The sequence below is a fragment of the Ochotona princeps genome, chromosome 9, assembly GCF_030435755.1.
Source record: "Ochotona princeps isolate mOchPri1 chromosome 9, mOchPri1.hap1, whole genome shotgun sequence".
NCBI classification, from domain to species: Eukaryota; Metazoa; Chordata; class Mammalia; order Lagomorpha; family Ochotonidae; genus Ochotona; species Ochotona princeps.
The window spans coordinates 79749933-79773979 of record NC_080840.1 but is presented as its reverse complement, the minus strand read 5'-3'; the positions used below and the strand labels follow the sequence as shown (position 1 = coordinate 79773979).

The following is a 24047-nucleotide window of genomic DNA, read 5'->3' as shown; positions in this document are numbered from 1 at the left end:
TCCTGATTCAATCAAGCAAAAGAAAACCTGCAGTGACACATGTAATACATATTCCCTATGTTATATTACGATATGTTATGTTATGTTATGTATTTTTGTAACTTAGTTTCCACAACTTATGACTTTTGGTTTCTGTTTTAAAACATTTGATTTAGGGATGTTTTAAAAATGTTTGTTGGAAAGTCAGATATACAGAGAGGAGGAGAGACAGAGGAAGATTTTTCACCTGCTGATTCACTCCCCAAGCAGCCACAAAGGCCAATGCTGCACCAGTCTGAAGCCAGGAGCCCAGAGCCTTCTCCAGGTCTCCCATAGAGGTGTAGGACACCAAGGCTTCAACTGCTCTTCCAGTCCACAAGCAGGGAACTGGATGGAAAGCAGGGCTGCTGGGATTAGAACTGGTGCCCAAATGCAACCCCAACATATACAAGGCAAGAACTTAGGCCTTTAGGCTATTACCTGGCACCTATTTTCATACATCTCACTCCTAAGTATTTCAGAAAATCCTCTCATTATCTTGTAAATGATTACAAGTTTTATGAAGGATGATATTTATATCACAGAAATTGATTAATTGCAAGGTATTTCTTTCTTAATGACTTACTAGTTTTATTTGATATTTACTTATTTATGTATTTATTGGAACGACAGATTTACATAAAGAAGGAGAGACAGGAAAAAATCTTGCATCCATCTGCTGGTTCCCTTCACAAGGGGCTACAACAGCCAGGACCGTGTAGATGTGATGTCAAAATCCTCATCCAGGTACTGCATGTGTGTGCAGGGTCCCAAGGCTTGGTACCATCCTCGACTGCTTTCCCAGGCAACAAGCAGGGAGCTGGATGGGAAGTGGAGCTGCTGGGTATGAACAGGTACCAATACAGGATCCCAGCACACATACAAGCCGAGGATTAGTCACTGAGCCATCGTTCCAGACCCCTATTATTTGTTAATTTTGCTAATGTATTGCCACAATGGCTGGTTTTCACTAAATGTAACACAAGCTTAAGACTACAAATGGACCCCGCCTACTGGGCTGATTTATGTGACATGTTCTGTGTTTCCTCCTGGGTTTTAGAAACTTATGCAAGGCTATATTATATATTTTTTTCTCACTCTTTTTATGGTCCTGAAAGATTTCCCTGCACTCCCTATCAAGATCAAATCTGGTAATTCATAGACAAGAGACTCAAAGCGGCACTAAACAACAATAAAACTACTATACCAATGCATGAGGGCGGAATCAGGTACAATCCTGACAACATCTTTTTTTTTTTTTTTAAGATTTATTTTATTTTTATTACAAAGTCAGATATACTGAGAGGAAGAGAGATAGAGAGGAAGTGGAGCTGCTGGGATTAGAACCAGCGGCCACATGGGATCAAGGCGAGGACCTTAGCCACTAGGCCATGCTGCCGAGCCCGATCCTGACAACCTCTTAACAGGAGGTCATGTGTGTGGAGCAGGGGGGGCACTCCAGAATGGAGCAGGTGGTAAGGAGGAAGCTTGGATCCCAACCATGAAGACTCCCAGACTTTCATCCACAAACTATTAATACGAGCAACAAGGGCTATATCCCAACTGCCAAGGAGGCCATAGGGAATTGGATGCCCTCGGAGGCTGAGTACTCTGAGGTCACCCACCCTCAACCGAAGCTTCCGCAGGGGATGGAAGAAGTCCAAACACTACCCTGCAGAAACCAACGTCATCGAAAGACAACCAGAAGCCCTGAGCAGTTTGCAGACACAGAAGAACAATAAATGTCCTTCGGGACCAGGGAGGAGAGCTTTCTCTGGTCCGAGCCTGGCTCTAACTCTGGATCCCCGCCCTCCCTCGCAATGACCCTCACAGCAAACAAACAATCATACAAACTAAAAAAAAACTAAAATAAATAGACAAACAACAGAAAGTAGAGCTTGAAATCTGACCGGAAAGAGCTGGCGTGGATTGGCTCATGCCTCGTTGGGTGGGACACAAAGATTAGTTACTCCGTTACTCCTCACCATGGTGTTGAGGATTTTCCTGCACACCTCCCCCCCCAAAAAAAAGTTCTGCACCTTAAATGTCGACAAATATCTTGTTAGAGTTACAAGCCAGTCTAGATTATCCCAAAATCTGCCAAGATCAACAAAATTATACTTCAACACAATAAATGGCTAAATACTAAAGTGAAATAGACACGAGACAGCTGAATGGTACCCTATAGCCATTTTAAGGTATATAGCAGCCGGTCCAGTCCTGTATGTAAACTAAAATTGAGATGTAAATGAGCTAATCATAGGTTGTGGTTAGGACTTGCTTTTTTTCTTTTTTTTTTAACATACTGGTTACTCAAAACCATGTCAATTCCATAATATTGCAAATTGCTGCTGATGTTATATTGGAACTCTTAATTGACTGTGATGATATTCTACCAGCTCTAACTTCAGACCAGAAATGGTCTCCCCAAGAAACTGTTCAACCCATCTGGACAATAAGTAGCTGGACTCCATGCTTGGTATATGTTTGCAAGGAAAGAATCTTGATTGAATTTGAACTGTAATGCTGCATCAAGGTGGAGGAATCCACCAGGGGGGAGGGGAGTGGGAGGGGTGGGGGGATTCCCAGAGCCTATGAAACTGTCACATAATGCAAAATAATTACTAAATATATATATATATATATTTATATTTAGTAATATATTTATATTTTTATATATATATATATATATATATAAAGAAAAAAGAAACTTATACAAGGCTTACCTGCCTTCTCATGTCTCGAACCACAGCCCCCTCCTGAAGTTCTTGAGCTAGGCCTATTCAGAGGTTGCATCACGGGACCCAGCGTGAACGCCATGCACTCTAGGGTCATGTCATGCAAGCCACCTAGGCCAGTGCATCCTGCACAGCACCCTTAGCTCCCAGGCTGCGCAGCCCCACTCACTGTATCCTCCAGGGTTAGGCAGGTTCAGCTAGCATCAGACACCCCGCACCCTAACTCTGGGCCTGGGCCTGGGCCCTATCAGAGACAGCATCACACACCCCCAATCCCAGTACTCCCACTGTGCCAGCTGCTCACTCAGACAACATCCTGGAAGTCTCCACACTACCCACCATCCACTGTCTCTTCCAGGGCCATGCTACCCTGATTGCCACTGAAAAACTAGGCCAAGAACACAACCCATTAGTTGCAACCCACCTGCCTGGCGCTCCAGGACCATGTGTGCTTGAACAGCAACTACACCCTGCCTGCTGTCCAATCCTGGGCCAAGAAGGCTTAGCTGGTACCCCCATGTGTGCCCAGCACACACTGTTGTGCTCCAGGGACAAGGGTCACAACAACAAGCCAAGGACCAAAGGCACCCACTGGCAGCTTGTTCCAGGGCCAGGCAGGAGCAGCCAATGAACTCTACACCCACTGTCCTCCCACCGTCTAATCTACTTCAGAGCCAAGTTGTCCTGGTCAGTGTCCCTGCTCCCACAGCACTGTAGTCATCCACTTCAGGGCCGAATTTTGCTGGGGGAAGGCTGCACCTCTAACATGCTCTCTCTGTTTTCCCACTTGCCCATCCAGGGCCAGGCTTGGTGAGCCAGTGCCAGTGCACCTCTAGCCCAAGCGCACTGTCACACTGTCTACCATCTGTTGCTGAGAGCCAGTCAGGCTCAGACAGTGATCCTGCTCCCTCAGTGCTGGGTCCCTTCTGCCGGCCACCCTGCACTGTCGGCCACAGGCTGCATGCCTTCAGTCCCCCACCCCACAACACCCCACCGCATCAGATTACTTGTTCTTTCAGTGGTGTGTCCCACATCCATAGCCCTTCTGCAAGTTTTGTATTATTAACGTGTTTACTTTCCAGAGTTCCAGGAGAGGTGAGGCCTAGCAGTAATGGAATGTGGGCAGAGAAGGCAGGGAAATGCAAATGTCTGCAGCCTTGTAAGTCTGTCCTGGCTGTTCGCTGTATGTCTCTTAGGATAACATATTACTGGGGAAGCTGGACATAGGTCTTTAGATTAACAGACAGACTTCAGGGTAATCACCATTTTTGCCTCTCAGGCTTTCCATTCAGACTGGATTGCCACATGGACTTGGCATTTGTTAATTTCTAGTGGGCCCTGTTATCACCAAACTTGGTTAATAAAAATTCCTTATCACCCTAGACTTGTCTGGCGTGATCTTGTTTGCACCCCACAACACCATCCTGGAGATAAGCTGAAAGCTGAAGCGCAGTTCCTTTGACAGTGACCCAGAGACAAGGTTAGTGTGAGCCACATCTCACTGCGTTTGATATGACAACAGCTGTGAGGGAGGATTAATATGCTGATTCTATCCCTGTGTTCCCTCCCCAGAGGAAGGGAACAGGAAGGACATGGAAATAGAGGAAGACCCTGTTCTCACAGTTTAAACCGGCCAGGAGATCCAGTCTGATTCCTCACACACTACTCCAGCACCTTCATGTCCACAACCGTCCTCAGCTTGCTACAGGGTCAGGCAGGCTAGGACAGCCTCTCCTTTCATTAAGCATGCCTGCCCACCATCCTGCTTGGCACTTAAGGCTCACACCAGCTCAAGTAGTTGGCACTGTGTCCCCCAACCTACCTGCTGGTGGCTATAGGGCCAGGCCACAAGCCTTTAACACGCAGGCCCTCCAGCCCTGCTCACTGCTCGAGGCATAAGACAGCTCTGGGGACCAACCACACACACAAAGCACTCCCTCCCCCCAGGTGCATTGTTGGCTGCTTCAGGTCTAGGCTGGCTCTGCCAGGGAACCTGCACACCCCTGCCCTCCATCTTGATCCTCAGGTCTAGTCTCACTCTCCCTGGATCCACAGTGAATCTAGAAGACCCCACCTTGGTTGCTGCAGCACACACAGGTCTTCTGGGCAGGAAAAACCTGTGCTTCCATAACGCCTATCACGCCTCGCTCAGGCTACTCTGGGTGGCTCTGCCTGCCACTCCAGGGACAGACTGGCTTGGCCAGAATAAGATGCCACAAAACACACCCAACGCAACAACCAGCCTTGGCATGCCAGGTCAGATGAGCCCAGATGTCACTTCCCGAGCTCCCAGCCTGCTTGTCAAACCCTCCAGGGTTTGGAAGGCTCTGCCATCATCCTGTGAACCTCAACATGCCTGAAGCTCGCCTGTCCATCTGCCCCATCAGCAGCTCAAGGCCAGCCTGGCTCAGCCAGCAACCTGCTCCTTCTGACAGCCGCTGAACCACCAGACTCCTCAGGACTGCCCAGCCCTTGGCACTCTGTGCCTCTATCAGGCCTGATAACATGCCCACTGTTCCAAGGCCAGGACAGGCTATTTGAGCCAGTGTACAAGCACTCCCTCCTGCAGGCACCACACTCTTTCTGAAGTTCCAAGCCCACTTGTCCTGTGCCCACCATGCCTCTAGCACTCCTGCCAGTGCCTCTAGTGCCAACCCCCCACGAGTCTACTCCCGGGACAGGCCAACTCCCCATGCCCCGATCTCCCTCCCTACACCACCTGCTTCAGGGCCATACAGGCCCTTCCAGCATCCCCACACACCCAGCACAACTGCCCTGCTGGTCCCCTGGCTGTTGCAGAACCGGACCAACTTCAATGGCAACCCTACACCCAGGCCCGCCAGCCAGCCTCTCCAGGAACAGATGTGCTCAGCCAACCATGCCTGTGCCACCGCCACCCCAGCATTCAATGCCATCTGCTGCATCACCAGATTCTCAAAACCCAGCATCCTCAACACATCTAACCAGACTGACCTGCCTCATAGCAGCTGCCCTAGGGCCAGGCACAGTCACTCAGCCACCCGGCACACCCAGCAGGCCATTGGCCCATCTGCTGCAGTCCCTGTGCCAGTCACAAATCTAGCACTCCCACCATGCCCATTCCTACAAGCACAGGCTGGCTGCGCTGGCCGCCCTGGGACTCTAGCCTGCCCAGTCCGTGGCAGTGGCTACTATTACAGAGCCAAGGCATTTTGGGCAGCGCCCCCTCTGCCCTCAACCCCCAGATGCCCACTCCGGGGCCAGGCCACATCACTAACACTGATAAATCCCCCATCCCACTGCACTCCACATTCCCAGCAAGCCTGCAAGCCACTCCAGGGCCAGGCTGACTTAGCTGAATCCCAGCTTCACGCTCTAGGCCAAGACCTATTGTGTGGGTGCTCACAATCCCTGAGCACCCACGCCATTCACCCCAAGACTGGGGAAATGGCTATGTACCCTCACGTGTAGGCTGCGCACTGCCCTGCTTGGTACTCCAGGACCAGGCAGACTTGGCCAGTGACACAGTGTCTGTTTCAGGCCACTGGCCAGACTGCCACCCCAGAGCCAGCTCTGTTCACCCTGCACCCACCATGCCTCTCCCACTTCCACCATAACTGCTACTCCAGGTCCAGGTAAGGGACTAACTCTGGGATCAGGGGCTGGAGTCTCCCAGGGCCCATGTTGCTTCCCTCCATCCCCTACCCATCTCAAGTTCCCCACCAACCAGTTGTCTGGAGATAGTCTTACAGAGATGGGTACATCATCTATTTTATTATTTGTGTTTCCAGGGACAGGCACTGTGGCACACCACATAGAGCTGCTGTCTGCTTGTGGCACCCACTTCCCATATGAGCACTGCTTCAAGTCCTGGATGGTCCACATCTGATGCAGCTCTCTGATGTGCCTGAGAAAGCAGTGGGGAATGGCCAAGAGCTTGGGCCCTGCACCCATGTGAAAGGCCCTGAAGAAGCTCCTGAATCTTGGTGCTGAACCAGCGCTGTTTCAGCCATTGCAGCTGTTTGGTTTATGGAATGAACTAGCACATGGAAGACCCCTTTCTTTATCCCTCCCTTTATTTTTCCAAATACAAAAACAAATTGAAAAATTCAGGACCCATGGCGGCATGGCCTAGCAGCTGAAGTCCTCGCCTTGAAAGCCCCGGGATCCCATATGGGCACCAGTTCTAACCCCAGCAGCTCCACTTCCCATCCAGCTCCCTGCTTGTGGCCTGGGAAAGCAGTTGAGGACGGCCCAATGCATTGGGACCCTGCACCCACGTGGGAGACCCGGAAGACGTTCCAGGTTCCCGGCTTCAGATCGGCACGCATTGGCCCTGTTGCGGCTTACTTGGAGAGTGAATCATCAGATGGAAGATCTTCCTCTCTGTCTCTCCTCCTCTGTGTATATCTGGCTGTAATAAAATGAATAAATCTTTAAAAAAAAAAATCAGGGCCCAGCATGGAGGCCTAGCAGCTGAAGTCTTCGCATTGAACATATGAGTGCTGGTTCTAATCTTGGCAGCAGTGGGGGCAGCCCAAAGCCTGGAATTCTGCACCCATGTGGGAGACCCAGAAGAATCAATAGCTCCTGGCTTTACGTCAGCTCAGCTCCAGCCATTGCAGTTGCTTGGAGAATGAATCATTAGATGAAACATCTTCCACTCTGTCTCTCCTCCTCTCTGTATACCTGACTTTGCAATAAAAATAAATAAATCTTCTTAAAAAACTCAAATTTTAAGCAAAGGCATCTTTTTAAAATGTGGAAATTCATGCAGTTTTTCATAAAATTCATTTGCATAAATTTCCAAACACTGCGTCATATGCATACACTTAAAATGCAAATGAACTCATCATTATCTTCTTCATAATCACTGTTGAAGTATCGATCTATATTATTTTGTTGACCACGAGCTAAGGAAAGCAGATATATTCCAAGGGCCAAAGTCTTAGGGATTACTTTTGCTATTTAAGAACTTACCCAACTGGGCTCTAGCATGTGGCCTGCAGCCACCTAGAAAAACAGGCTTTTGAAATCCCAGTATTCTTTCTGCATTTCCTGTTTTGTTTTTGCTTGCTTGTTTCAGGTTAACTGTATCGTGCCCATATTTCTCCAAAGAAACAGAGTAAAAGACTCTAGAATGAAAAGAGTTCATTCCCCCATTCCACATACAGAACTGGCATCTCCTCTGCATTCCACGCACTAAGGGTTAGCAAATGCACAAAAAATGAAAACCTCAGGTATAGTCAGGTTTTATCTAGCCACCCTGTATCTGAATTTCAGAATGTTGGGCATACACTACTATTTCATAAACATGCAAGTGTTGGAAGACTAATTTAGTAAAATTCTCACTACCAAGCCCAGCACAGCAGCATGGTGGCTCAAGTGCTTGTCCTGCAGGCACCAAATTCCATCTGGGTCATGGTTCATGTCCCGGCTGCCCCACTTCCCACCTAGCTCCATACCTGTGGCCTGGGAAAACAGTTGAAAATGGCCCAGAGCCTTGGGAACCTGAACTTGTGTGGGGGATATGAAAAAGGCTCCTGGGTCTGGATCACTTCAACTTTGGCCTTTGCAGCTACTTGGAGAATCAACTAGCAGATGGAAGACTTTTGTATCTGTCTTTCTTCCTTCCTGTATTTCTGACTTTCCTAAATATTTTTTTTAAATCTTAAGAAAATTCTCAGTACCAAGAACTTAGTTTTATGAAAAATACAAATCTTTAAATACATCTTGAAATGAATTTGCACAAAATCAATAAACAAGAAATGTGATCATTTACCATCAGGGTGTGTAACCCAAAAAGTCGATTGGACTGTGTCACAGTTTCTTCATTTGAACAGTACACACACACACACACGCGCGTACGCGTGCTCATACACACTCTCCTACTCTGTTCTCATTGTACTTAAGTGATGCAGCCAAAGGAACCCTGGGAAAAGCTATCACCATGCTGTTAACATTTCCTGCCCCTAAACTCTCAACAAATATCTTTATACATTATTCATCCTCTAATATTTCATTTCATTAAGAATATACAGTGACTAGCACTATGACATAATGTGTAAAGCACCAGCTGCAGCACCAGCGTTCTATGGGATGCTCCACTTATGATCCAGCTCCCTGCTAAGGTACTTGGGAAAGCAACACATCATGGCCCAAGGACTTGGGTCCCTGCACCCATGCAGGGGACCTGGAAGAAGCTATGTGCTCCTGGCTTAGGACCAGCCCAGCTCAAGCCATTGTGTTGATTTAAATGGGAAGTGAACCATTAGATGAAAGACTCTCTCCCTCTCTTAGTCTCCCTATGTAACTCTTGATTTCAAATTAAAGGAAATGATTTTTTGAAAATCAAATGTTACGGAGAGCTCTGCCTTCCACACATTCCACCCTAGCTTGTAATAAACAAACTCAATGCAAATAATTTGGGCCCAGCACAGTGGGTCAGTGATCAAATCCTCACCTTGCATGAGCTGGGATCCCATAGGAGTGCAAGTTTGATTCCTGGATGCTCCACTTCCCTGCCAGATTCCTGCTCGTGGCCTGGGAAAGTAGAAGAGGAGGAACCAAAGCCTTGGGACTCTGCACCAACAGGGGAGTAGAAGAAAAGGCTCCTGGCTTTTCTTTTTCATTGAGGGTACTTGGAGAGGGAACCAGGGGACAGAAGATCTTTTTTCTCAGATATATAGAGAGAAGACAGAGAATAAGATCTTCTGTCTGCTGGTTCACTCCACAATTGACCACATTGGCGGGAGCAGAGCTGATCAGAAACCAAGAGCCAATTTTTAGTGGCAAGTGAGATATACAGAGAGGAAGAGAGAGAGACAGAGAGAGAGAAAAGAATCTTCCATCCACTGGTTCACTCCTCCAGGAGCAGCAATGGCCGAAACTGGGCCAATCCAAAGCAAGCAGCCAGAAACTGTTTCCTAGTCTCCACATGGGTGCAACATTGCAAGGCTTTGTGCCATCCTTGACTGCTTCCCAAGGCCATAAGCAGGGAACTGGATGTGAAATCCAGCAGCCAAAACATAAACTGACACCCATATGGAATCCTGGCACAGGCAAGTACTTTAGCGACTAGGCTGGGTCCTAAACAGTAATCTTGAAGAAAAAGGAAAATGATTTGAGGAAGCACACAAGGGAATGGTACACTATGAATTAGAGTCAGAGAGTGCCTTGAATGCATTGGGGGAGAGCTCAGCTCCATCTGATCACCCAGATAGAGGCCAGAAAATTTGACAGCAGTAGTTCTCAAAGATTCCCTTACACTAAAAAAATTTTGAAAAAGAATTTAAAAAAAAATCCCCACTTCTTTTCAGATTATCAAGAACTAGCACATGATTCTAACAATTTTAGAAATTATAAAAACAGGGCATGGCGGCGTGGCCTAGCGGCTAAAGTCCTCACCTTGAATGCCCCGGGATCCCATATGGGCGCCGGTTCTAATCCCAGCAGCTCCACTTCCCATCCAGCTCCCTGCTTGTGGCCTGGGAAAGCAGTCGAGGATGGCCCAAAGCTTTGGGACCCTGCACCCACGTGGGAGACCCGGAAGAGGTTCCTGGTTCCTGGCATCGGATCAGCGCGCACTGGCCCATTGTGGCTCACTTGGGGAGTGAAACATCAGATGGAAGATCTTCCTCTCTGTTTCTCCTCCTCTCTGTATATCCGGCTTTCCAATAATAATAAATCTTAAAAAAAAAAAAAAAGAAAGAAAGCAAGCCCCGGGATCCCATACAGGTGACGGTTCTAATCCCGGCAGCTCCACTTCCCATCCAGCTCCCTGCTTGTGGCCTGGGAAAGCAGTCAAGGACGGCTCAATGCATTGGGACCCTGCACCCTCTTGGGAGACCCGGAAGAGGTTCCTGGTTCCCAGCATCGGATCGGCGCACACCGGCCTATTGTGGCTCACTTGGAGAGTGAATCATCGGATGGAAGATCTTCCTCTCTGTCTCTCTCCTCCTCTCTGTATATCTGACTTTCTAATAAAAAATTTTTTTTAATCTTTAAAAAAATTATAAAAATAAAAGACAAAGAAAGTATCACTCATTTTCCCTCCTCTCAGAAATTGTCCTGGAATTCTGCTGCCCTGGTTCATCCTGATGCCTACAACACCACCATCCCACATCAGAGCACTGGTTTGAGCCCTGGCTGATCCACTTCCCATTCCAACTCTCTGATAATTAGCCTGGAAAATGTCCCTGCATCCATGGAGCAGACCTGCATGAACCACCTGGTTACTAGCTTTAGCCTAGCCTAACAATGGAGTGGTCAACCATTAGTAAAACCAGATGATGGAAGGATCTCATTCCCTCTGTTGCCATGCCTTTCAAATCAACAAATCTGCAATGCCTTCAGTGGAGGATCCCTTGTTCCCTGTCCTGTGACCTACAGGAAGATGCAGGTGCCCATCAGCATGGCCTGAGACAGGCAGAGAGGAGTGTGCAGCTGGGCCTGGGTCAAACCCTGCTCTGGTCACAGTAGGCTGTGGGATGAAGTCAAGCAGGAAATGGCACCAGGAGTCCATCTTGCAAGCACGAACAGAGTAAGGGTGATGAGTCTCCACATCCAGCCATGCATAGAGGCAGCAAAGACAGGGGCCATGGAGCAAAAACAGAGGACACTACACACAGCGAAGCTCGACCCACTTTTTAAGATTATAGCACTGATGTCCAGGGGTTGGGATAGAGGGGAAGTGGAGTAGAGCAGTAGGATCCCTGGATTACTCTAGTCCCTGACCAGGTAGGGGGCAGAGGGTAGATGGAAGCAGGATCTACCCCCGGAAGTACCCAGTCCCTATCTTGGCCCTGGAAAGCGGGTGCAGCAGGGATGTGGGAGATGCATGGTGGGTGCATGGAAAACAGACCTGGCTCTGGAGCTGCAGGCAGGCGAGCAGCCTGATGCAGACACCATGTCACTGGCCAAGGCTTCCTGGTCCTGGAGCAGCAGGCAAGGTGCTGGGAGGACTACAGGTGCAGGGACCCTGGCTGTGCCCCCACCTGGAACAGATATAGTGGATGCTGGGGTTTGGTGGAGCACCCACGGAACAGGTCTGGCCCTAGAACAGAGGACTGGGCACCAGCTAAACACTCCTGGCCCTGGAGTGGCTTACAGGTAGGCTGGGAACTTGGGGTGGGGTGGGATGGGGGATTTATTGGTGTTAGTAAGCTGGCCTGGCTGAAGTGGATGGCTGGCAGTTGAGAGCAAAGAAGGTACCACCCAAATCACTCTGGTACTGGAACAGCGGCCATGGTGGTGGACCAGGAAGGCTAGAGTCCTAGGGTCAAAAGTGCAGCTAGCCTGTCCTCGTAGCAATGGTGTAGTGCGCATGCTAGATGTACGAAAGGCACAGAGACAGTGGCAGGTGGGCCTGAACACAAGCTTACCTTGTCCAGGGGCAGCCAGCAGAGCAGGCGCTGAATGACTGGATTTGAAGGGAGGAGGGGCTTGAGGCCCTGGAGGTACATCAGATGGTGTTGAGTGCTGGGGAACATGGTTGGCTGAGCACGCCTGGCCATGGAGTGGATGGTAGGCAAATGGGGTCCAGGGATGCCATCCAAGCTGGCCTGGTTCTGCAGCAACAAGCAGGCTAGCAGGGTAGTTGTGCTGGGTGTGTGGGGATTCTAGAAGTGCCAGCGTGGTTCTGGAGCAGGTGGTGGAAATCAGCCAGGATGGGCATGTGGGGGTGCTGGCCTGACCCTGGGTGGCCTCATTCAGGTTTGCTAGAGGCACTGACAGGAGTGCTAGAGGCATGGTGGGCACAGGACAAGCAGGACTTGCCCTGGAGCTGCAGGCAGAGCACGGTGAATGCATGATGGGGTGCTTGTACACTTGCTAAACTGACCTGTCCTGGCACTGGAGCAGCGGGCATGGTGGCAGGGCTGGCAGCCAGAAGCACAGGGTGCAAAGAAAGTAGCAGCATAGTGCTCCTGGTTCGAAAGTGACTGGGGGCTCAATGGCATTCGGAGGGAGTGGGTTGCTGGCTGAGGCAGCCTGGCCCTTGAATTGTGGATGGGGTGGGCAGGACAGGCATGTGTGGGTTTCATGGAGTGGTGGCCAAGCTTCTCAAACACTGCAGGGTTTGATAAGCAGGGTGGGGCATGGGAAGTTCCACCTGGAATCATCTGACCTGGAATTGGCGAGGCTGGGTGGCAGAGTGGTTTTGTTGTGTCGCATGTTACTCTGGCCAAGTTGGTCCTTCCCTGGAGCAATAGGCAGAGTGCCTGGAGGAGCCTGAGGGAGGTGTGACAGGCAAGCTACAAGCATAGGCTTTGCCAGCTCTGAAGATCTGTTTTTGCTGCAGAAGCCAAGGCGGGAATACAAGAGGTGCTGAGGGCTCAGAGAGAGTGAGCCTATTCCTGAGGAGCAAGATGGAGGACAGGGGTGGCAAGGTCCCTGGCAGAGCCAGTCTAGAGCTGGCAGCCTGCTGCAGTGTTACAGCCCATCCATTGTCCCCCCACTGTAAACATGGCAGCCTCCTGTGACTGTCCAACTCACCTGGTTATTAAGGCTATATAACTCAGTCTTTGTACAAAAATACATCTAACTTTCACATTGAAGTCACTCTGAAAGAAGGAAGAGCTGACCCATGCTGGTTGGTCTGCTTACCTGCCTCCTTCATAAACTTTGCTGTTTAGCAAACAGGCTGGAACCACAGGGTCGCGGGAAGAAGGGGCCCAACCCTGGGCTGCACTTCTTGAAAAGGGGCTCAGGCTGCAGACATCCACCTTTCCCTGGTTTCTCTGCCCACATTCCATTACTGCTAGGCCTCACCTCTCCTGGAACTCTGCAAAGTACAAATTAGAAATAGAAGGCATGCTGGAATTAGCATCTTCACTGTCCCACCCACACTGTGAACATAGGGTAAGGAATACAGACATACAGGGGACATGCACAGGGGCTTCCTGTCCTCAAAGACTGTCTGCAGGAATCGAGAGAACAAGCAGGTACTGGAGGGACAAAGAGTCAGAGTGCCAGAGCGATGGCAGCATGAGACCAAGAGAGCAAGCCCTCCCTATCAGGGGCCATTGTGGGGGCTTGGGAAGGGCATGGTTACACAACAATGCAATACCTCCCCCACTCAGGTTCCAGATGATGATAGGAGACTGTCAAAAGTGGGCAGAAGGGTGGTCCTATGTGGTGGGGATGGGGTGTGGTTTCCAAACTGGTGACCATGAACGAGCTACCTACTCCACAACATTGGGAGAAGGAAGCCACATGTCTCACCTCTTTTTTCTATGCAAGTTAGCAGACATTACTGCCCATTGAGAATAAGTTTCTTTCTCTCTGCCCTTGGGGTGACTCATGTCAACCCTTCCCTGAGATGCTGCATAATGGACAATTTCCACCGTTAACTCAGGTTTTTCCTCCCTTGGCACCCCTCCTGTTGCTAGGGCAGGCCACCTTCCTTCTGCTTCTTAAATAAACCCTGCTTTGCAAACTGGAGCTGTCTACATGAACATTTTTCACGAGACAGGAATAGGTTGTTGCAGTGTTTTGTGTTGATTTCCCTACCACACTTGTCTACTTTGCCCTGCAGCAGCAGGAAGGCTATGGGGGGTGGGTAGGCTAGAAATGAGTGTGGTGGGGCCAAAACCTTCTGGCCCTGGAGGAGCTTCCAGGCAGGCAAGGGGTGTGGGAAATGACATTGGAGGGTCAGGTAAGACAGCAGAGTGGGTGTGTTGTTTGACTAGGGACGCAAGGTGTGCAGGCTGGGATGCCGGGGTTTCCGGCAAAAGGGGCTCAGCCCTGGGGTGGCTGGCAAGCACACTGCCTACTGAGTGAGTGGGATCACTGGCTGTGCCTGACTGGCTCTCAAGCTGCGGACAGTGGATGGTGTGGCAGTGCTCCGGGGCTAGAGGAGTGCTGGTGCTAGCTATCTGAGCCTGGCCGTGGATGGGCAAGTGGGGCAACTGAACGCATATGTTGGAAGAAGGCCCTTCTTTCTGCTCTCCTCCCATGCAATTCCATGAAATGGAAGACTACAGTGCCATAGGAGCAGGGACACCTGCCAGGATGACTTGGCTATGAAGCAGATGGCAGGAAGAGAGGTGGCTCACGGTGCACCCACTTCTCCAGCTTGTCCCTGGAATAGCAGCCAGTGGGCTCCTTGGGCTCTGGGCTTACTGTCATGACCCATTGGCTCTGAAATGCATGGTGTGCATACTAGGTGTACGTGGAGATACCAACCAATCACATGTGGGGCTGAACAACCTTCGAGCTAGGGCTGAGGGGTGCACTGGCCTAGGCGGCTTAGGCAACATGTTCCTGGAGCAGAAGGAGTGTATGCTCAGGACTGTGAAGTGCTGTCTGAACAGGACTGGCCCTAGATCAGCAGAAGAGGGCAATGGTGAGGTTGGGTTAGAGGTGTGTGGAGCACCAGTTGAGCCCACCTGACCCTGCAGTGGCTTGCAGGCAAGCTGGGAATGGGGAGCGGTGTTAAGGGGAGCAGGGTTGTAAGCAGAGTGGACATATGTCAGATTGGGGGCAGAGGGGATGCCAGCTAAATGTGCAACAGTGGCCTATGAGCTACCTGGCAGGGCAAGCCAACCTTGCCCTGTAGTGGAAGGTGGGCAAGCAGCCTGATGGGGTGCCAAGTGACTGGCAGAGTCCATCTGGTTCTACTGCAGCAAGTGGAGCAGGTGGGCAGGTGTGCTGGGCTCTTGGGCATAGTGGGCCTGGCCCTGGAGCACTTCAAGGCCTAGAGGTATAGGGGTCATCAGACTGGCCCTTTTGGCTCTGGAGCAGGTGGCAAGTGGGCAAAGGGAGCGGGGGCACCATCCAAGCTGGCTAGGCCCTGGAGTGGCCATCCTGGGGCATGTTAGAGGTGCAAGATAGGAGGCAAGCACTGGCTGATTCTATCTGCTCTTGAGATACCTGCGGCAAGGAGGGTCAGGTGGGCTAGAGACAAGGTGTCTGTCTCCAAGCAAGCCTGTCTCTGCAGCAGGGGACAAGGCAGGAGTGCTAGGGGAAGTGTAGGTGCTGGGTGGGGGTGGTCTGGCATTGGAATGCACATGGAGTGTGGTACATGGAGGCTGGGGTCCATATACTCTGGCCCAGGCAGCCTGGCTTCACCCTGGACAAGAGGTCATTGTGTAGGGTGGGGTGCAGGGGAGGCAGAGATCAGCCCAGGCTACCAAGCATGGCAGTGGCTGGTGGGCAAGAGGCTGTCTGAAGAAATGGGTGGCCGAATTGGCCTGGCCATAAAGTTGTGGACTGGGTGGGTGTGCTACAGCCTCACTGGGGATGTAGGCAGGGGGTGGGAGGAGTCTAACAGCCTCGGCCTGGATCCAGCTCCAGTAGGTTGGCAGGGTGTGCTTGCCGAGGGGCAGGTTGCTGTGTCAAAGATGACCTAGCCCTAGAGAGCCTGCAGAGTGACAGGGTGGGCTGAGAAGCAGCACAGGGACACCGATAGAGCTCTCTTGGATCAGGCAAGGGAGGCTGTGTGCAAGTAAGGCGCTGGCTGAGATCATCTGGCCCTGGTGCAGTGGGCTTATGGGAGGGGGCATGGTAGAGACTCACTGTGGGCCAGCATAGCCCAGCTGAACCTGGATTGGCAGGCATGTGGTTTAGGGATGTTGGTGATGTTGGCAGGACCTCATGAGCCTGGAATGGCAGGCGTGGCGGGCTGGCTAAAGATGCACCTTGCAGTGGCTCAGCCATGAAGTGAGCAAACTAGAAATCAAAGCACCAGGACAGGACAGAGAATGAGCTCTGGGAAGCAGCCTGCTTACACTTCCCAGGGAGACCCCACTTACCTGATCTTCCACGGTACCAGGCTTGGGGGATCACTCTCACTGGGGACACAGTGCCCAAGGGGGGTTCACTGCAGTGATGGAGGGAATCCTAAGCAGCCAGAAATGTAATAGTGAGGATCTGGGAACACTTCACAGCCTGCAGTGTCTCCTCCAGCATAGAGCTCTCCGATGCAACCACACATTCAAGATCAAGTAAACGCTGTGGCCTCTGTGATTTTCTTTTAACATCAGATGTGTTATATTTGCCTAATACCAATTACTGCCAACAACTAATCACAACACAATTCCATTATTTCATCATCTGCAGTTAGTAGAGGTTTCAGGGTTAAGCTTGAACTTGACACACAGGTGCAGGTTAATGTTACTGGACAGCAGTGTTAGCTCTTTCAGGTGTTTTGCACCTTTAAGAAGCTATCTAGGGGGTCTATGTCAGTAGATCTGCAGTTAAAATCCTCCTCTTGCATGGGCCGGGATCCCAAGTAGGTGCCGGTTTTAACCCCGATGATGCTGTTTCCCATTCAACTCCCTGCTTGTGGCCGGGAAAAGCAGTGGACAGCTAAAACCCTTGGGACCCTGCACCCATGCGGGAGGCCCAGAAGAGGCTCTGGGTTCCTGGTAATTGGATTGGCACAGCTCAGGCCTTTGCAGTCACTTGGTGACTGAATCAATGAACAGAAGATCTTCCTCTCTGTCTTGCCTCCTCTCTGTGTATCTGCTTTCGAAGCAAAAATAAAATGGAATTTTAGAAAAGACTCTTATCCGAGACATTGAGCACAAATGATACTAGCTTTTTTTAAACCAGTCAAATACACTCACAATTTTTTGCCCTTTCTACCACCAGAATTGGAAAATTGCAAATATTTGTAGGAATTGCACGACAACAGTCACAAATACACTCACAATTTGATAAGTGTTTAGGCCACCAAAGTTTTACCTTCACAAAGATTCTTGTTGTTACAAATTATCCTCTGACTAAACCAACTTGTGGCTGCAAAATGAAACTGCTGTGTATCCCAAGCTCACTCTCCTAGGATTTACCTGGGCCTTTGCCAAGGTTTTACTCCCTAGGCAGCCAAGGCTGAGAGAACCCAGAGTGCATCAATCATTTCTCTAGATGACATTAATATGCCACCAAGGAATGGAGCTCTGGATGGGCAAAGAATATATTAATGCTCCAAGGGGTTAGTTTTATGAAACAGATGGAACACGATAGACGCCCTCCAGTTTTAGGGCATCAGCTGCCACTCTGAATGGTAACCCCCAATCTACTGCTCTCTTTCAGGGGGAATGAGTGAGCCAGAGGATAAGATACTCATGTTTGTTTGTTACCAAGTGTTTTGAAACTGAGGAAAACAAAAAGAATATATTGAGGAACCTGTTAATGTTTGAATGGAGGGTCAAAGTTGAGGAGTTTCTAACAGCTTCATTTAGTATTTTTCTTATTTACTGGGCAGTTTTTTTCATCCACTCTCTCACTTCCCACATGCCTGCCACAGCCACAAGACCAAAAATAAGTCAGGTTTTACACACTGCTACCCAAGCCACTGTCTCTGCCTCCCAGCCTGGGCAGTAGCTGCACCCTGCATTTGCACAGAACTGAAACCCAGGCATTCTGATGGAGACACAGGAGTCCCAATGTCATCTTAACCACTGTCACACACACCCACACAGGGCAGTGAGGCCTTCCTGTGCTGTGTCAGGTGGGCATTCACTGCTTTTCTCCCATGCCTACTGTTCACAACAAACAGTTCCTCTAAAGACCTAATGTTTATTTTGTGAGATAGGGAAATAAAAAGACAACTTATGGAATTGTATCTTGGAGGAAATAGTGACTCCTATTATGATTTTTCAGGACACAGAGCAGCACTTGGCATTGAGGCAAGAGTTCTAGACATTCAGAGATTTATTCCCTGCCTTAATGCTCTCTGCTGAGCCTGACTTATTCCCTCTACAACTCATGGGGACATTTAATCCCAATTGTGAGAACTTAAGCGAATGGGTGACAACATACCAGAAGCCATCAGGATAAATCAGTAGTGCTGCCTTAACAGCTCCTTCTTCAGCTTTTTCTAGAGAAGTCCCTTTGCGTGAGTCCCCGTGCACTCCCTTGGCTTGTCTACAAGGTCGCTGTGCCACCCCAGGCCTCTGCCAAGCACAACGCCAGCACCACATGCTGCCCCTCAACCTTGCAGCAAAACTCGGAAGAAAGCAAGACTGTTTGCTCTAACTGCTGGAGTCTGTGCTGCTCTGGTGTCAGCAACAAGAAAACTGCCCCAGATCCTTAGGAGGAGCTTCACTGAGGACTCAGCTGGGAGCTGGAGATGCTGTGGGTCAAATCAAGGAAATCGGGCCAATTAAAAAAGAAGTCACAATGAGGTAGAAAATAAAATAAAATAAAATAGAAAATAAAAAATGGAAATCATGCCCAACATGAAGGTCGAACTGTCCCGGGCACTCCCCCCTCCTCACTGCACAATGGGTTCAACTGGGAGATCTAGTGTTCAAGGTCAGTGCTGCAGAGTGAGGACCCCAAGGGCCCCCTCCTGGCCCCCGCCCGCTCGCCCCGGGGCCTCAGGAGATGCTCTCACACACTCACCCTTCCCAGCTTCTGACGAGTTGGGGGTCCTGCAGAGGCTCCTGCGGGGAGGGAGCTCACAGGGCAGCACTGGCTCAGCCACCTGCGCCTCTCCACCAGCACAACCAGCAACTCGGCTATTGCGGGGCCCACAACAACCTCCCGCCTGCTGCCACATGGCTTCCTGGGCGCGCGTGAATGGACCCTTCCCACGACTACGCATGACGTCACAACACGTAGCCAATCACAAAGGGCAGGCAGGTAGGATTCTGGAGGGAAGGGAGTGAGGGGCGAGGCTTCACCTCAGGCAGGAAGGGGCTTCCTCTCTTGCAGCTTGAGCCTTCCAACAGCAGGGGCCGCTGTCGCCTCTCACATCAGTCCACCTTCTGGCCTCTCTGCTTCAGGATCCTGTTCAAGTCTGAAAACACACAGAAATGTAGGAAAAGAGTCTGCAGATACACCTCACCGAATGTTCAATGCTTTCTGGAACTTTTCTTCTTTGTATTGCCAAGGTTTTTTTCCATTAGTTCATTTCACTTTTTGAAATACAGATTACACATTCACAATAATGTGTAAGACACAAACCGAGAAGAGGGCTTGTCCAGATTCAATCTAGCAAAAGAAAACTTGCACTGATAGATGTAATTCATATTATATCTATATTTCCTATTTTATGCATATATATGTGTTTCTGTTACTCGGTTTCCAGAATTTGAGCGTTCTGATTTCTTTTTTAAAACATCATTTTATGGGATATTTAATTTTTTTTTTTGTAGAAATGTCAGAGATAGAGAGAGGATGAGAGATGGCGAAGAAGGTCTTACATCCACTAATTCACTCCCCAAGCAGCTGCAATGGCCGGTGCTGCCCCAGACTGAAGCCAGGAGCCCAGAGCCTCTTTCAGTTCTCTCACAGAGCTGTAGGGTTTCAAGATTCTGGGCTGTGCTAAACTGTGCTCTGAGGCCACGACCAGGGAGCTGGATGGAAAATAGTGCTGCTAGGATTAGAATTGGTGACCAAATGAAATCCCGTCACGTATAAGACAAGCACTTAGGCCACTAGGCTACTGCACTGGAACCGTTTTAAAATAATTTCTAAGTATTACAGAACATTTCATAATTTTTTATAACTTATTCATTAAATTATAAATTAGTAAATTTATTCATTAATTACATTGTATTACGTGACAGAGTTGAAAATCTCATAATCTTGTGAATGATTACAAGTTTTATCAAGGACGATGTTTATATCCCAGAAATGAATTATTTGCAAGGCATTTCTTTCTTACTGACTTTTAATATTCTTTATTTTGATGTTAATTTATTTATTTATTGGAAGACAGATATACATAGAGAAGGAGAGACAGAGAGATAAATCTTGATTCTGCTGGTTCACTTCACAAGTGGACACAACAGCCAGAATTTAGTTCATCTGAAGTCAGGAGTCCCATTCAGGCATTGTATGTGTGTGCAGGGTGTGTGAAGGCTTGGTACCATCCTCGACTGCTTTCCCAGGCAACAAGCAGGGAGCTGGATGGGAAGTGGATCAGCTACATATGAATGGTACACGCATGGGATCCCAGCACTTGCAAGCTAACACTTTAGCTACTGAGCCATTGTGCCAGACCCCTCATTTTTGCTAATTTTGTTAATAGATTGCCACAATAGCTAGTTATCAGTATATAAAAACACTCCTATGAGGCTATAAATATATCCTCACCTATTGTGAGTACCTTTGGAAATTTTACTGGTGTTGGAAACCTGGAAGAAGTTCCTGGCTCCTGGGTTAGGATCAGCTCAGCTCTGGCCGTTGCAGCCACTAGGATATTCCTTGTGCCTACAGCATAAGCCAGCTGCCTGTAAAGCAACATTATTTGCTCTGATCAATAAGCAATATTTCCCTCCACCCTCTCCCCTCTCTCTAAGTCACACTGGGCTCCACCTACTTCTCACATCTCACTCCTTCCTTCACCCTCCTCTGTCTGAAGTTCCCTAGCTAGCTTTCCTCACTGAGAACCTGAGCGGCCACAACCACTTCTCCCCCTCCTCCTCCCTCTTCCTCTGCTTGAAACTGCAGTTTTTCCAAGCTTTAAGCATTTTCTTTTCTCTTTTATATGCTTCAGCCACACGCAACCCTAATCCAGAGGGATGGGGGAAAGGACAAGCTAAGTAACATCTACTTGCAAAAAAACAAAACAAAATGTTACTTGCTAAACTTGTTCACTTACTTGCTAGAACAGAGCCCTCCAAAAGTAAAAAAAAAAAAAAAGAGAGACAACAACAACAAAAAACAAGATTTCTACGCCTTAAATTTTGATTTAGGCCCAGCTTGGAGGCCTAGCAGCTAAAGTCCTCACTTTGAAAGCATCGGGATCCCATATGGGCACTAGTTCTAATTCCAGCAGTCCTGCTTCCTATACTGCTCCCTGCTTGTGGCCTGGGAAAGCAGTGGAGGATGGCTCAAAGCCTTAGTACCCTGCATGCACATGGGAGACCTGGAGGAAGTTCCTGGATCCTGACTTTGGTTTGGCGCAGCACCGGCCATAGTGGTCAGTTGGAGAGTGAACCATCAGATGGAAGATCTTCCTCTCTGTCCCTCCTCTTCTCTGCATAACTGACTTTGCTCTAAAAATAAAATAAATCTTTAAAAAATTCTTTTAGTTTAAGTGAGATAAATATTTTCTTTTGTTAATTATTATTTCATTTTATTACACGATTTCATAATCTCTGGGATTCCCCCAATCCCTCCTCAAACCCTCCCCCAAATTGAATTCCTCCAAATTCTTACAGTAGCACAATTCTTTTCCAGTCATGATTCTGTCATTATAAGCAAGGTCCATGCAGAGAGTCCAGCATCCCATTGTCCAGATGTATTCAACAGTTTCATTGGGTGACCCTCCTTGGTCCAAAAGTAGAGCTGGCAGAGCATCATCCCCTCCAATGAAAAGCCACTACACAACTTCAACAACAGGAAGAAACATGGAAATTCACAACATCATGAATTTAGTTAGCATGGTATTGAGTGACCAATTTGTTAGAAATTGCAAGATCTTAACCATATCCTGTAACTACTCCATTGACTTCTCAATTTTAGTATATACACAATCAGTTGCTATAAGCCTTAAAATGGTTATATGGTATGACTCAGCTGTCTCCTGTCTATTTTCATTTTTATAGTTAGCAGCTTATACTATTCAAGTGTGATTCTTCCTGAGCTTTGCAAATGTTAGGATAGTCCAAACAGGCTTATAACTCTCATAAGTCATATGTTAACTATTGAGCAGCAGAGCAATTTTAGGAGGGGTGTGCAGAGAAAGCTTCAATACCTTAGTGAGGAATAACTGATCTTTGTGTTCTAACTAATAAGATATATGGAATTCCAAGCTGACTTTTTCCTAACTATTCTAAGCTTTTCTTATTGGTCTCTCTCTGTCTACCTGATCTAATTTTTGGGGGGAGAGGGAGGATTGCGGAGCAACCCTGATGGTTATTGCAAGAGAGGGTGGGAAGCAAAAGTTGGAACTAAGTAAGGACCAGAGAAAGCTCCTCTCCTGAGTCCCGATGGAAATTTACTGTTCTTCTGTTTCTGAGGACTGCTCAGGGCTCCTGGCTGTTGTTCCAAAGACGTTAGATCCTGTGAGGAAGGACCTAGGCTTCTTCCATCCAGTGTGGGAAATCTGATAGGGAATAGTTGACCTCAGATTTCTCGGCCTATGAGGGCACCCCAATTCCCTGTGATCTCCTTGGCATTTGGGATACAGTCCTTGGTGCCCATACTGATATTTCTTGGTGATGTACCAGGAATCTGGAGTTAGGATACAAGTCTCCTCCTGTCTTTCTGTTCCACTCTGGGGGCCCCTCCTGCTCTGCGCATATGACTTCCTGTTAAGAGGCTGTCAGGATCACTCTTGGATCCTACTGTATGTCTTTATACTTTTTGCTAGTGTCAAATGCAGGTTCAGGTCTGTAGTCTGTAAATTACCTGTAACAATCCTGATAGATTATATTTAATTTCTTTCTCACACATTCTAAGAAGGTGCAAGATTTCTCTGCTCTCCTGACCCACTGAAGATTAACATAGGGTATTAAAAGCACATCAAGAATTTCAGTTATATTATATATATATACATATATAATTTTGAATATTTGAATTTTGTGTTAGAGTTTTATATACACTGGAATTTTCCCCCAAAGTCCCACCCCAGACAAATTTTCCCCATTTTGCTACAGTGGCATAATCCTTCATGAGGAATTATAATTCCATCAGTCTCTTATTTAAGTTTACCCGAACATTGCTGGAACAGACAAATGCAGACAGTCTAGCATCCCATTGTCTACACTTGTCCAACAGTTTCATTGGGAATCCATCTGTCATCTGGATGCAGGAATAAATGTTGCATTATATCCCCACATCTGGAAATGGTAGACCCCAGTACCCCATCACTATACATTTCCATAATTGAGAAACAATGAAACCAGGTCAGCAACTGGTATGAGCTAGAACAACAGCCTCAACAACAACAACAACAAAATACAGCTCCATGAAAAAACACGCCACTGAGTAACCAGCACATGGGTGACAAGACGGGGATACAAAAGTCTCTTGAAAAAAATCATGCACCATATAGTCCATGAGCCAGCCAAATTCAGTCCATGAATTTGACAAGAGAAAAGAGAGTATTTTTGCCTGGATCCCATGTGAGCACCAGTTCTAATCCCAGCAGCTCCACTTCCCATCCAGCTCCCTGCTTGTGGCCTGGGAGAACAGTGAAAGATGGCACAAATGCTTGGGACCCTGCATCTGTGGGGTAGACCTGGAGGAAGTTCCTGGCTCCTGGCTCCAGATTGGCACAACACCGGCTCTTGTGCTCACTTGGGTAGTGAATCCGTGGAGGGAAGATCTTTCTCTCTGTCTCTCCTCCTTTCTGTATATGCGACTTTGACATTAAGATAAATATTTTTTTTAAAAAAGAGAGAGTATTTG

General features: G+C 48.5%; 1 protein-coding gene across 1 annotated transcript in view; it reads left to right on the top strand.

Moving 5' to 3' along the window:
• LOC131481127 (zinc finger protein 570-like) overlaps positions 1 to 24047 on the top strand; it is a gene marked incomplete at its 3' end in the record, with an annotated part of 533548 nt that overhangs the window by 101354 nt on the left and 408147 nt on the right. The gene's annotated exons all lie outside the window — the stretch shown is intronic.